Here is a 15993-nt window from a genome sequence, read left to right as displayed (position 1 = left end):
AGTTGAAGCAATTTGTAGAGATTGTCAGGAAACCATGACATTTGTTTGAAGCTCATTTACCAGCTGTCTATGAGCGGCCAGAAGGAGTTTTGTTCATGACTTTAAAAAGAACAAGGGACTGTTTACAGACATATACAGTATGGTTTGATTTCTATCTGGCTGCCAGCCTGGAAATCTGATGTAAAGAGTATCATTAAATAGCCTTCAAGAACAAAATAGTATGTTCTCTAACTTAAAAAATGTGTCTAAATAATTCTGTTAGTTAATTCCTCTTTAACACATGTTAGTCATTCTCTGTATAGACCGTGCTTCCTGGTTGGATGTTATTTGCCAAGTGGGGAGGAAATCTGTGACAATGATTTGCTCGTTAACATTTTAATGGCTAAATATGTCTTTACTACAGCTCGTAATAACCATAAATATATGTATAATATTTGCAGCACTATCCTCATAAACTTCATCATGACCTAATAAGATATGCTAAATTATGTGATATACGAACAATAAATATACTCCTATAAGACTTGCAGAAAACATACAAAGCTAATGAATGGTATGTACAGTAGTTAATTGCTCATGATCTAGCTAATTTTACCCTATCTTTTAGATAGTACTTAATTGCAATTATTTAATACTTTGCATAATCAAATAACTATTGGCTAAGCCATAGATTTAAATATGATTTGTGAATGTTTAGATAGAAGCAGCAAACTACAGTACTGTACTCTGATAACCAGTCTACTTTGTAGCATCCACTATGATGGCCAAGTCAAACAGTTCCCAGGTAATGACCAATATACAATGACTAGAATACAAGCAGAACACAATGGTGATGACAGATGTAGAACCCTTTTTTGGGGGGGATGCAGCATATGATTTCATTGGCCAGTATGAAGTGACGAGCTTTGTCTATTGATCAAAATACCTATAAGAATCAAATTCTTATGTGCAGTATATAATGCAGACCAATTTTACATCTCCTGTCAGTTGATCATATGAAGAGAGCCTCAATCCCTGTAGACATACCGAACATACCAGCATACACTGGGTACTGAGGATGACCATACTGTAGCTTCTGAAGCAGACCGGCAATATATTTCGAGTCCGGTGATTCAAGAAGTAAGTTAGAAATGGATGCTGGCACTACTCTTCCCCTGGGGTGGAGAATCAGCACACAAGCTTTGGTGAGATCTGTAGTAATGCAGCCCATTGTGCCTTGGGGAGTACACAAAGAGGGATTTGTCAGCTACAGTATAGAACATATAACAGTATAGAACTTGAGTGGAGGACCAAGGGAATTACTCTGATTTTTTTAACTTTTATGGCTCAAACCTTGTTGTTGTAGTTCTCTGGGGCCATGTGGTTGTCCTGATTTTCGGAGAACCACATTGGGGAAAGGATCGGGTGGTGGTGGGAATATAGAGCAGCAGAACCTTCTTGCAGAAACTCTACGTTGATGATGACTAAGACAGCGGGGTCAGAGGAACATGCCCTGACCCTTGCTTGGTGGAATCTTGCAGAAGCTCCTCTTACCTGAGTATGCTACAGTAGCATGTTCAACATGTAAAAAGAGGGAGCAGCTACAGGTACCTTCACTTCAAGGTGAGAGCTACGTACAATACCTTTGTCTGTCTGGTTGTACCTATGTGTGACACTACATCTATGTACAGTATGTATGCCTGTGCCTATGTGTGACACTGCATAAGTGAATAGAATGTATGTCTGTGCGAATGTGTCACTGCATATATGATATGTATGTATGTAGGTATGTTTGTGTGTGTGACTGTATGAACCTTCCTGTATTTATGTGTGTGCCTGTGTGTCCCTGCCTTTCATAGATATGTTTATTAATTGTTGCTCATTATAGATACAATGTTTTGTAATATTCTCATTGTTAATTCTAATCTTGTGGAGGCTTTTTTGTTTTGATGCACAAAAATGCATTAATTGTATAACGTATGAATGGAATCCATGGTTCTTTTATACAAGGCATGTAGATCCAAGTGTGCAATGGCTACAGCATGTAGTGTACACATATTGCTGCAGTTGCGATACAGTTACAACTACAAAGATGGATTAATGCTCTATTCATACCTGCCAGTGCCAGCTACAGTCCCTGTATATCAATAAAGCGCCTCCTTGTGCCAACACATTAAAAAATGATTGGATGAAACAACCACCCTGTGATCAGCAGACAGATAATAAAAGGAGCCACTTGAGGGGCAAACAGGATTTTAACAGGTGCGGTTCTGTATGGGATACAGTCAACATCCCTATGGTCAGGATGCCAGCATTCAGCATACAGATGCCAGAATCCCTACTGCCTTCAGGATGCAATCACTGGAATCTTGACATCCAGAAACTGTACGGTAAGCATGAGGGGACTGCTAGCCTGCATCCAGAGAAGGGGGGCTTAGATATAGGCACTAGATTGGGGAGGGGGGGTTTAGGCTGTGGGGCGCGGGGGGGGGGGGGGAGTTAGGGTAATGCACTATCAAAGGCCACTGTCGGGATTTACTCTGTAGTGATGCCCGAGTTGGTCTTTTGACTGCCGGTAACCTGAGCACTTGACTACCGTATGTATACCTTCTGTACACAAACGTGTATATATATATATATAGATTTATTTATAGCCTTAAAATAAATTATGATTGACTAGGCCCTATGGTTGGGGAGATATTTACTGTGGTTACCCCTACTAGATGTCAAGAAACCAGTAGGATATAACCAAGCGCAGGGCACTAGTGTTGGTCCTAGCTGCCGTTTATGAGGGATACTCAGCCCTCAAAAAAGACAAAAACGTATACACAAAAGTAAACGGCGCTAATGGACCACACTTATTAGTATCAAAAAGTATAAATTTATTTAAAATACACAAAGAAGATTTCTAATACAATTTACAATACCACCGGCCGGTAGAGCAATCAAATGTGCACAACAATTAATTTTTGACCATAAAAATATAATTAAAAACTAAATCACTAAGCTACAACATGTGTGACTGGAATCCAATGGTTATTAAGCATATATCTATAGATACCCAATTGGGCTACTGTGTGATGTGGACCTAAGGCTTGGTAGCTTTTCATCAACTTTAAGTGATATATTCAGGGGTAATCAGTCCCAGAGTCTCACTATAGGCACACTGATGTTAGTTTGGATAGCAAGCGTGTTAGTCAGTCACACAGAGAGGCTTGGTAATGGAGCCGCCTTCACAAATGCTCCGTGTTGTAAAGACTGCGAATGCCCATTCATTCAAGCATAGCAGCATGTGGAAATTAATGAAATAATACTTAGGCTTCCAATCGAATGTAGGCGGTAGATAGCGATTTGTAATCCACTTTTGGGTGAGAGTTCACTGGCCTGGAGCGGGTCCCCGGCTGCTGGTCTTCCCGATAGTGCAGCCCTCTCTAGGACTCCCTGCTCCGGCAAAGGTCTCCCCGGCTCACGTGGTTTGCTTGTTTGCGGAAGTAGGTAGTGACGTGCGATGACGCGTTTCCCCGCCTTTCTCCTGGTCAGCGGCTTCATCAGATCTGATGCACATTTGATTGCTCTACCGGCCGGTGGTATTGTAAATTGTATTAGAAATTTTCTTTGTGTATTTTAAATAAATTTATACTTTTTGATACTAATAAGTGTGGTCCATTAGCGCCGTTTACTTTTGTGTATACCCTACTAGATGTGTTGATGTATTGTGAATACCTCATTGTTTGATACATATATTTATTGTATTTTTGTATATATTATTATAGGTGTCCATGTATATATGTATGCACTGAAAGCTGTACACATGTCTTGATAAAGGCTCAGTTGGTGAGCCGAAACGCTGACCAAAATGGTGTGGCAGCGTAATTAAATAAAAATGGAACTGTGAAAATTTCTTCAGTCTGGAGAGTGGCCTCATTTCTGTACCCACGTGTGTATATATATATATATATATATATATAGGTGTATTACCCTAGGTGTATTTTTGCTGTCTATCATATTGACTTTAAAAAGATCGAAACGCTATAGATTGTAACCTACAACCCTAGAGGGTTGAGAACCTATAGATTGTAAAATTCCAAGCAGGGCCCTACTACCTCTATGTCGGTTTGTTACTACCCATTTTGTTTTATCACTGTTTCCACTTCTAAAGGGCAATGGAATCTGCTGCACTAAATGGCGTGGTATGATGGTATGTTGTGTAAGAAAATGAAAACTTCCTAAAAACCTTGAATAAAATATTATATATATATATATATATATATATATATATATATATATATATATATATGGAGAGAATAGGGGTGCGCTAAAGATACCACTACAAAATTACATATATAATAAGACAATAATTTCTTAAAAACAAATAAGCATTTATTGAAGGTTCTTCAGTAATGCATTTTTCTTTTCACTGTTTAGAGATTTTCATTTATGTTGTATAAAGATCTGCGGCCCGACGCGTTTCGTCCCTTAGGACTTCATCAGGGGCGATGACCCAATCAATTATGGTGTGTGTAAGGTCCCAGTATCAGGTAAAGCTGACTAGTGATCACCCATAACTTCAGTTAGATGTCACTCCGTTCAAACGGAAATATATAAAGTGGGCAGCCACAGGATGGAAAGCAAATATCTCTAAATCCAAAAGAGATGTATATTCAGAGACCAGGTGGCTGTTTGTTCCCGGTTAATACATACAGTCTCAGGATAGAAAGCAGATATCTCTAAATCCAAAGGGGATGTTAATTCAGACCAGGTGGCTGTTAGTTCCCGGTTAGTACATACAGTCTCTAAAAATATTCAATGAAAGGAGTCACAGGGTCTCCAGGAGCCAGGAATCACAGGATCTCCAGGATCCACACGCAGATCTTTATACAACATAAATGAAAATCTCTAAACAGTGAAAAGAAAAATGCATTACTGAATAACCTTCAATAAATGCTTATTTGTTTTTAAGAAATTATTGTCTTATTATATATGTAATTTTGTAGTGGTATCTTTAGCGCACCCCTATTCTCTCCCTATATCTTTATTCTATTTGTACCTCAACTAACAGCAAGGTACTATAGTGGTGCTGCTCATCTAAGCGCATTTTTGGGGCCACAACCACCTTCTCATATATATATATATATATATATATATATATATATATATATATATATATATATATATATATATATATATTTTATTCAAGGTTTTTAGGAAGTTTTCATTTTCTTACACAACATACCATCATACTACGACATTTAGTGCAGCAGATTCCATTGCCCTTTAGAAGTGGAAACAGTGATAAAAAAAATGGGTAATAACAAACCGACATAGAGGTAGTAGGGCCCTGCTTGGAATTTTACAATCTATAGGTTCTCAACCCTCTAGGGTTGTAGGTTACAATCTATAGCGTTTCGATCTTTTTAAAGTCAATATGATAGGCAGCAAAAATACACCTAGGGTAAGATGCAGCAAGCATCTCGAGAATCTTGCAATGCTCGCCGCCAGCCTCCACATGCATACCAATATTTACTAATGCCGTATGCATGAAGAATTTTGCAAAGGGCGGCTCTTGCCGCAAGGAGACCTGGACTGTTGGTAGCTCTTGAGGACTGGAGTTTGCTACCCCTGCTATATACTGTACCAATTGTTTGAACAACCACAGACATCATTGTGATTTGTCATTTTGAGGTAATTACGGTCTCTTTCTACAATTTCTAAGAATTTATAAACTGGCAGTTCTAGTAGTAATACAATCTGATTGCTATGAAACAACATAATAAGTTTAAGTACATGGGTCTGATTTGAATTGGTGATAGACAACTTTTTCCAAACACCTCTACTGTATAATTCATAATATTTTCAGTCTAAATAGATGGAATAGTCAATGTATATATAAATAAATGACAGGCTTCTAACATGCGATCACTACAATAAATCACCTACAATAATGTCACCTGCATTCACTAGTGTAATATTAGCCCACCAGACTCCTAAGCCCTATTACTGACAGAATTATGTAGAAAATCTCCCACTGCTTTATGTGCTGTCAGTGTTCAGTAAGTAGAAGCCTTTGTAATTGGTACATAACAAATGGATATATTTTGCGATACAGAAATCTATGACATACATTCAATTTTTAATGCATTTCACAAATCATTTTTATTAAGCCATTGGCAATTCAATAAATGCCTGACAAAAGAAATGTTAAATAGAAAAAATATATGCGAAATATTTTTTATCTTTTTTAATCTAGCTCTGAACAGTAGTTATTATTATCATCGCTTTCTATAAAGCCACCGTACTCCACAGTGATGTACACAGGGATTTACAGGTATGCTCACATAGAAAGTAGTTACAATGCAGCTAAGGATACAGCACCGCCAAAAAGAAATTGTGGGGATAGCTATAAAAACAGAAATATTGCCATGAGACAATGGGCCTTATTTTGGTTCAATCTTTCTGACAAAATCCTTCTTAGATCCTTAACTATGTGCACTGCAGGTGGGGCAGATGTAACTGCCCCACCTGCAGTGCGTCGTTAATGATGATTGATGTCTTTCAAACATGCTGGCCAACTTGGCAATATAGCCAAATAACCTACATGTTAAGCGGGCCCCAGTGTCATCACTAAACGATATCAGCAGCCACAATCATTCAGTGGATATGGACAACTATATTGGATAACTATATCGGCCGTGGCCCTCATGGTGGAGTGTGTAGGGGGCTTAAGATTCACTGGCAGCACCAGACCCGAGGGGCTGGCAGGTTAACTGACAGCAAGCAATCCTTAGTAATGACAGGTGCCTCAATAACCCCCCCCCCCCACACACTAAATCCACCACTGAGTGGGACTAATATTTATATTGCCTCAGGGCAACTAGGACAAACTTACGCCACTGCCTGCTGTATTATCATGTCTGAGCAAGCAGCAGTATGCTTAATTCTGAGCCCTAACCCATCCAATTTAGGTTCAATAAGACAAAAGCAATAATGTCTCCACTAATAAGATGATATAATACTATCAGACAATATATTTAATTGATATCTAAGAAGCTTCTGTATATTCTGTTATGATATTAAAGTCTTTTTTTAACGGTGTGATTACCCAAAGAAAGCTCCTTATGCTACATACTAGAACATTGCAACAAATAATACAATCACAAAAAAAAATACTAACAAAAGCAAAAAACGAAATACATTAGTTTTGCAAGGATAATACACAATTAGATGCCAAGATCTCTCATCAAAATGTTTTGTTCTGGACAGCTTGGATATGTCCATTTGAAAATGATTTTTGATGTCAAACAAATTAGTAGCAGGAAGAAGTATCTGTTGTGTTATTATATACAGTATTATATAACCGAATGCTTGTAGACGTTAGGTGAAAAAATAAATTGCCAGGAAGACTAAAAATTGAAATTTGCTCATGGGGAAAATTCACAAGTGAGATCCTGTAATGAGGGAAGATTAATAATCTCCATTCAATTTGAATCACAGCATTCAGTTTTGAATGAGTGAGATAAAAAAAAAAAAAAATACATAATTGTTTATTTCTAAAATCCAGACTTCTAGGCTACAAAGCAGGCAGCTGGAAGAAAGATAATGTCAATATACAAAGCCCAAATGACAATATTTAAGAAGTTATTAATGTGATTTTATTTTTCATGTTAAGTGACACTTGCTAAATCCAATACAGAATGTACCTGACACAAGTAATCTAAACACCCTAAATGTTAATAAATAGAGTGTGGAAAATGACTGCTATCATGCATATATACAGGAGTAATTTCATTGCAGTCACCTGGAGGCAAGTTGAAGTTTGATGCCCTGGGCTATTTGGATAGAGCCAATTAACTCTGCAGCAGCAACGGGTTCGCCGCAGAGCTCCGCTGGAAAATCTGAGGTTAGATTTGGATCCCACTTGAAACACAGAGGTGCTTGGAGCCAGGAGACAAGAAACTCTATTGTCCTCGGGCTCCAATCCCTTAAGGGCAGTTTCACACGCTCCAGCTGACACCGGGCGGCAAAACCCTGCACAGCCAAAAGCCTTGCCGTACACAGTAGTTAACAACGGACAGGATTGTGTCCATTCACACGGGTCGATCATGGCCCGGCCGCCGGGTTGCAGACGGTTGTCAAAACTGGAAAGGACTGCTGCCGGGCTGTGGCCATCCCGACCATTGTAAACTTCTGTGTGTGGTAGATCTGCATTGTAATAAATGCTCCTATTTGAACTTTTAAAAGACCTCTGAGTGCTGCAGTTTGTTCCAGCTTTGAAACCTACTATTGTCCTGAGGGCACCGGGCGATTGCATGCAAGGAGAGTGTCAGGCCAAAATCTCAATATATATATATATATATATATATATATATATATATATATATATACAGATTCTGTGGAAGACCGCACTCGCACGGGGTGTGTAATAGTAGCAGCGGGCGGGGTGCCTAAAGGGAGTTCATTTCAAGTATGAACACCTTAGTACAATCCAATCCGGGGGTGATAGAGGCTTGCTCTTAAAAAAGAAAGAAAGCCGGTGGATCTTCAGATTAGGAACTTTGGCCCCACATGGACTAAATGAAAACAACCCACTGAACATTTTTTTTTAAATAAGTCTTTTTCATATGTAATTTTTTTCAGTAATTTTTTTCATTTATTTCATTCATTTTTTTCATTTTTTCATGGGCTTGTCTTTTTTCCGCTTTCCCGTGCTGTTTTCCCAGAATATGTTGTGCATCTTGTTTTTTCTTATCATGCTTCTTCTTATCATGCTTTTTCTCATCATGTTTTTTCTCATCATGTTTTTACTCATCATGTTCTTTCTCATCATGTTTTTTTCTCATCATGTCTTTTCTCATCATGGTTTTTCATATCATGTTTTTCATATCATGTCTATACGTCATCATGCTTATTGTATTCAAGTAGCCGAATTCAATTGCAATAGTGTATCTTCAACCACTCACTTTAGCTTGTCAGGGTTTGGACCAAGATCCGGTAACCCATAGCCTCCAGTGACCATTAAAATACCATCACCCTAATCATGAGGATTCCTTAACAAAATTCTTCAAAATAATTGTGTTTTTTAAAACCTTTTAAAAAATTAAATATAAACAAAAAATAAAAAAAATTTAAAAAATAAAAAATAAAATATATAATAAAATAAATAATATAAAATATAATAACTACGGAATATAGTTAAAATATTCTTTCATCACCAATAGCATTTTTTCAAGAGATGGATGAAACATTCCATCTCCCCCCAAATATTTTTTCCTAAAAACATCATTATCTTTAAAGAATTGACTAATGGCACCCAACTGGCACCATTTGGCCTATTAACTAGCACTTTTCAGACACTTATTTCTCTAAAAAAAAATGTAAATAACATTTTTTCTATGACAGTAAGGTGTGAGCATCACTCCCCTATTACTAGTTCCGTATACGAATCCTTAAATACTGTGTTGACCTGTTCGATTGATATTATAAAAGCACAATAACCCCCTTGTTTTTTAGCTAAAAATCTAAAAATTAAAAATCCCTAGATCCGCTACTTAATACCCAACGTTAGACTTAGAATCCACATCTGAAATATCACACATAACAATATAAAAATTAAACATCCCATCTTTAGCGCCTAACAGGCATGATTTGGCCCCCCAACTGGTATTTCCAGTATACAATTTTTCTTAATAATGTTTTTTAATGTTTGTTGCTGTTCCATTTTTTCAACCATTCCCCACGTCCAGCGGTATGGATATGTTTATTTCATTTGTTCTAAGAAGCGATCCCCTGACAAATGTACATCGCCACCTTATAAAACGTATGCAATGTGTATAAATGTAAACATTATTAATGTGTTGAGACTTGTTCTCCATCCAGAACTATGTAGATGTACTAGGGTGATCCCTCCCGGAACCCCGACCTTCCTGTATATAGTGATTTATACCAATATTGTTAGGTTTACAGTTTTGCATTTAAACCAGATATCCCCATTTTCTCAGCAGTGATGCACCAGTACCACAGACACTGCCGCACATCCCACTTCCGGACGATCACGCCCCTTGCAATTAGCTACACTAAAAAAGCATATGTTGAGACCCGCCTCCGGGGACTCAGACGTGGCAGGATGTGGTACATCAGAGACCTGCACTTCCGGTGATGCAACTTCCTGTTTCTGGCCGGACACGCCTCACCGGTGGGCGGGGATCCAGGCATCACATGATTTCAAACACACAGGTATAAAGGTTGGGCCCGGGCAGGTTCATTCATGGTGTCCTCCTGCAGTAGGAGGTTTTCCAACATACTTCATGTTGCCCCATCGATGATTATGTGTACTTTGCTGACTCATGTAAGTTCCTTTTTTCTGTACCTATGTTTTTCTTTGTGCATCACTGTAATTGTTTTGATTGCATGCTCTCACATTGCTGTTTGCATGTCTTTTACACAATACAGGCTCCTTGATAAAGGTCCGCCTATATTGGACCGAAACGTTGGAGTATCATTAAGCACAATATATTGTACCAACTTATTAGATGACTAATAAATCAAAATACTTGGATTACAACAAGTTTATGACTTTACTTAGGAGAGTGCCTATTTTCTCCCCGGAGAAGCCCTTGGATGATATATATATATATATACATATATATGGTACTTGTGACTTATCTGGGCGCCCGATGTTGAAATTGTATGCCAGTACCCTAAGCATGCGATTTGACGCGATTTCCCTTGAAATTCCCTTGAAGAGAAAATCGCGTTGCATTGTATGCTATTGTATTGCATGTGATGCGATTTGATGCGATTTTAATATGTACAGGCACCCAGATGGCACCCTGTTTCATATGTGAAATGGCCCCCCAGACCCCATTTTTAGTTGTATACCCACCCTGATGGCTAAATGACCCCCATTGTTAAAGCCACCCCACTATCAACGCCAACCCGAAGCGTGGCGAGCGCAGCGAGCCCGCAAGGGGCGGCGGTACGTGTCCTCCGACCTTTTCATACCCCCACTATCCAAATCGGCGTGGAGTTGATTTTATATAGTGTGGCGAGCGCAGCGAGCCACCGAGCCCGAAGCGTGGTGAGCGCAGCGAGCCCCACAAGGGGACGTGGATACCTTCACAGCTATATGCATCCCCTCGCGGGCTTCACAGGTATCCGCGTCCCCTCGCCACGCTTCGGGCGCGGTGGCTCGTTGCGCTCGCCACACTATATAAAATCAACTCCACGCTGACGTGGATAGTGGAGGTATGAAAAGGTCGGAGGACGCGTACCGCCGCCCCTCGCGGGCTCGCTGCGTTCGCCACGCTTCTGGGTGGGGTGGCGTTAACAATGGGGGGCATTTAGCCATCAGGGTGGGTATACAATTAAAAATGGGGTCTGGGGGGCCATTTCACATATGAAACAGGCATCTGGGTGCCTTCACATATTAAAATCGCGGCAAATCGCATTGCATGCAATCTGATTGTATGCGATGCGATTTGACGTGATTTTTAGGTGCGATGAAGAAAATCGGGCACCCAGATAAGTCACAAGTACTATATATATATATATATATATATATATATATATATATATATATATATATATATATACAGTATATATGCTTTTCTAAGCAGCTGGGCCACCAGTGCAAGTTTATCCGCTTATCTTAAAGAGAGTTTTTGTCATAGACCATAAAGGACACTCACCATTCAAGAAAGAATAAAAACATATTTATTACATCACCATTCTCATTCGTTTGTTTGACGTTTCAACCTGGTCGGGTCATTTTCAAGACAACCAGAAGTGCTTCAATACAGCATACAGAAACAAGATATTTCATCTGGTCAAAAAATCTGACAATAATTGAATAACCCCTAAAGCTACTAAGCTATATCTAAACAAACCTGAGGTTCTACAGCTGAAAAGGCAGGCAAAACTCAGAAAATCCCATTTTCAGAGTTCTGGGTGCATTTTCATTTGTATCAATGCGATACAGTCCAGAGCTTGGACCCTCTTTATGTGGCATCTCCTATATATTTGGCTACATCTGTCACTCAAAGTGGGTGTCTGTGTCTATAACGCTCTGTTCCTGGACTTTCCTCTTAATGTGTGATTGCCTTCATCTGTGCTGAACACCTTTCTGAGAAATTAACCTGTTTAAAACAAGTGATGGCAATCATACATTAAGGGGAAGTCTAGAAACAGAGCATTGTGTCCCTCCTGGAGAGGGTCATGTTGGGAGGTATGTGACAGAGAACCAGCCCAGTGAGCCCACAGACAGTGCCAGACACCCACTGCCTTCCCATGTTGCCCAGCACTGCTATTTCACAGCCACCAGGTGAGCGCCCCCCTCCCGCGATTTGCGGCAAAACCTCCCTCTCCGCGCGCCCCCCCTTCCGCGATTCGTGGCAAAAACACCCCCGCGACCCCCCTCCCGCGATTCGCTGCAAAAAGAACCCCCCCACGACCCCTCCCGCAATTCGCGCAATAACCACCACCCCCCCCCTCCCGCGAATCGCGGCAAACCCTCCCCCGTGACCCCCCCCCCCGATTCGCGGAAACCCCCCCCCCTGCGACCTCCCTCCCGCGATTCGCGGCAAAAAGAACCCCCCCTTGCACGATTGGCGGCACCCCCCTGCGACCCCCCTCCCGCGATTCGCGGCACCCCCCCCCCCGCAATTCGCAGCAGCCCCAGGATTAAATGGCACATGCAAAACACTGACATGGCTATGGTCGACAATGAAAAAGGTTGACATGAGTTTTTGAAGATTTATTTTTAATTTTTTTAATTTTTTCATATTCATTGTCATGTGTCGACATGGACACCAATGAAGTGGCACACTTATGTCAACATTTACATGTGTTGACCTTTCTGTGTTGATTTTTTCTTGTGGCGATTCGCGTCACACCCCCCCGCAACCCCCCCTCCCGCGATTCGCGGCACCCCCCGTGACCCCCCACCTCCCGCAATTCACGGCAACCCCCCAAAGGAACCCCTGTGAACCCCGCCCTCCCGCGATTCGCGGCACCCACCCCCGCGACCCCCCCTCCCGCAATTCGCGGCACCCCCCCGTGATTCGCGGCAGCTCCAGAATTAAATTGCACATGGAAAACACTGACATGGCTATGGTCGACAATGAAAAAGGTTGACATGAGTTTTTGAAGTTTTTTTTGTAATTTTTTGAATATTTTCATATTCATTCTCATTTGTCGACATGGACACCAATGAAGTGCCACACTTATGTCAACATTTACATGTGTTGACCTTTCTGTGTTGATTTTTTTCTTGTGGCGATTCGCGTCACACCCCCCGCAACCCCCCCTCCGGCGATTCGCGGCACCCCGGCACCCCCCTGCGACCCCCCCCCCTCCCGCAATTCGCGGCAACCCCCCACCGGAACCCCTGTGAACCCCGCCCTCCCGCGATTCGCGGCACCCAACCCCGCGACCCCCCCCTTCCGCAATTCGCGGCACCCCCGTGATTCGCGGCAGCCCCAGGATTAAATTGCACATGGAAAACACTGACATGGCTATGGTCGACAATGAAAAAGGTTGACATGAGTTTTTGAAGTTTTTTTTTAATTTTTTTAATTTTTTCATATTCATTCTCATGTGTCGACATGGACACCAATGAAGTGCCACACTTATGTCAACATTTACATGTGTTGACCTTTCTGTGTTGATTTTTTCTTGTGGCGATTCGCGTCACACCCCCCCCCCCCCACAACCCCCACTCCCGCGATTCACGGCACACACACACACACACACACCTCCCCCGCGATTCTCGGCACCCCACCCCGTGACCCCCCCTCCCGTGATTCACGGCACACCCCCGCGACCCCCCCTCCCATGATTCGCCGCAACCCCCGGCCCGTAACCCCCCCTCCCGCGATTCGCGGCACCCACCCCCGCGATCCCCCCTCCCGCAATTCGCGGCACCCCCCCGCGATTCGCGGCAGCTCCAGAATTAAATTGCACATGGAAAACACTGACATGGCTATGGTCGACAATGAAAAAGGTTGACATGAGTTTTTGAAGTTTTTTTTTTCATTTTTTGAATGTTTTCATATTCATTCTCATGTGTCGACATGGACACCAATGAAGTGCCACACTTATGTCAACATTTACATGTGTTGACCTTTCTGTGTTGATTTTTTCTTGTGGCGATTCGCGTCACACCCCCCGCACCCCCCCCCCCGCAACCCCCACTCCCGCGATTCACGGCACACACACACACCCCCGCGATTCTCGGCACCCCACCCCGTGACCCCCCCTCCCGTGATTCACGGCACACCCCCGCGACCCCCCCTACCATGATTCGCCGTAACCCCCGCCCCCGTAACCCCCCTCCCGCGATTTGCGGCAACCCACCCCGCGACCCCCCTCCCGCGATTCTCTGCAATCCCTCCCCTCCCGCGATTCGCAGCATCCACCCCCCCACAACCCCCCCTCCTGCAATTCGCGGCACCCCCCGCGACCCCCCCTCCTGCAATTCGCGGCACCCTCCGCGACCCCCCCCTCCCGCGATTCGCGGACACCTAAGTTGCAATACAGGGCATCTTTCATACAATTCTAACCATATTTCTCATATACAAACGTTCACAAATTAAGGGGGCGCAGCCCCTTACGACGGTGTGAAGAGCGCCCGTAGGGCGCGATGAATCACCTAGTTACCTAATATAAGCCTACGGGTTTCTATTCACCCTCTGCCCCAAAATAAGAATCCAATCAGAACCCTCCCAGCACCGCACATCGGCCTCAGAATCACACTGCGCATGCACATAAGGACTCACGGGTCCTAAACTTGGAAGTCTTTCTTATCACAAAGGATAGCTTTTATCAGGAGAGCTGTCCTTTGTGATATTAAGTAAATACTGGCATTATTAATGCTGGTGTGTACCTGATTAAAAGTGTCAGGATGTATCGCATCACTTGTGCAATGCTTATTACATCCAGCCCCTGAACTGAACATAATTCTAGTAAAAATCTAATTTGCTGATGTTGACCAGATGGCAAGGATGGGTTTATGTAGAGAAAGGACATGACAGGTGTAATGACGTGTCCTTTCTCTACCTAACCACAGAAAGAGCCATTTTAATCAGCTGTTATGATCTTGGACACACTTTACTAGGGAATCTGTATAAGCAACAGTTTTATGCAGGTAGCTCTCTCATATACTATAAAACTGTTTCTTTCCGTGCCAACATCTACAGCTTTCCTACTTACACATATCTCTCTGATTGCCCCTGACCTCTGGAATTTAATCCATCTTGACCTTTGTCAAACTCTGTCGCCATCTGTCATCAAATTGAAACTGTAGGTTTTTCTTGTAGCACTTATACTGACCTATCTGTCTTTATATGTCTACCTAATTAAATTGTAATCTCTTAGGGGCAGAGACCTATGTCCAACCGCATTATAAATCTTGAACTTCTTTTCACAGATGTGTTTGTCATACACAGTATAATGTAATGCGAAAGTTGCCTAGTACCTTATAAAAAACATTTAACATACCTACATACATTACAAATCCCATATGCCTTAGAAACTTTAGATTCTTAAGATTCGCTAAAGTAAAGATATTAGATAGCATTTGATTCTAATTGCTTTTGTTTTTTACATTTTTGAAAGAAAAAAAGGTCTAATTGAGAGTACAGTAGAGTTTAGGATTTTCTGTAATAAATCCAATATTGTATAGGTTTATGTTGTATATATGCAAATAAAAATACATGGTGCAGATGCACACTCCATATTATTAATCAACTTTCTATACTTTCTAGCACTTCACTTTTTAACCTCTAGCTCCTGCTTCTTTCTTATTAATACACCTATAGCTTAGTTTTTCACTTGTGTGCTGCCCTGGGGTGACTGGCCTATGCCAACCTTTTTGGGGTTCCGTGCCCCAGATTCAAGCTTAGTATTAGGGACCCACCAGAAATGAGGTTACCGTGAAGCTGGTTGGTGGGCAAATATTTCTTGGCCAATTAATATACCAAGAGCCTCTATAATTGATTAATAATATGGAGTGTGCATCTG

This window comes from Crinia signifera, chromosome 1, assembly GCF_055691185.1.
Source record: "Crinia signifera chromosome 1, ASM5569118v1, whole genome shotgun sequence".
NCBI classification, from domain to species: Eukaryota; Metazoa; Chordata; class Amphibia; order Anura; family Myobatrachidae; genus Crinia; species Crinia signifera.
The sequence above is the reverse complement of the archived record's forward strand: the minus strand, read 5'-3'. Positions refer to the sequence as shown.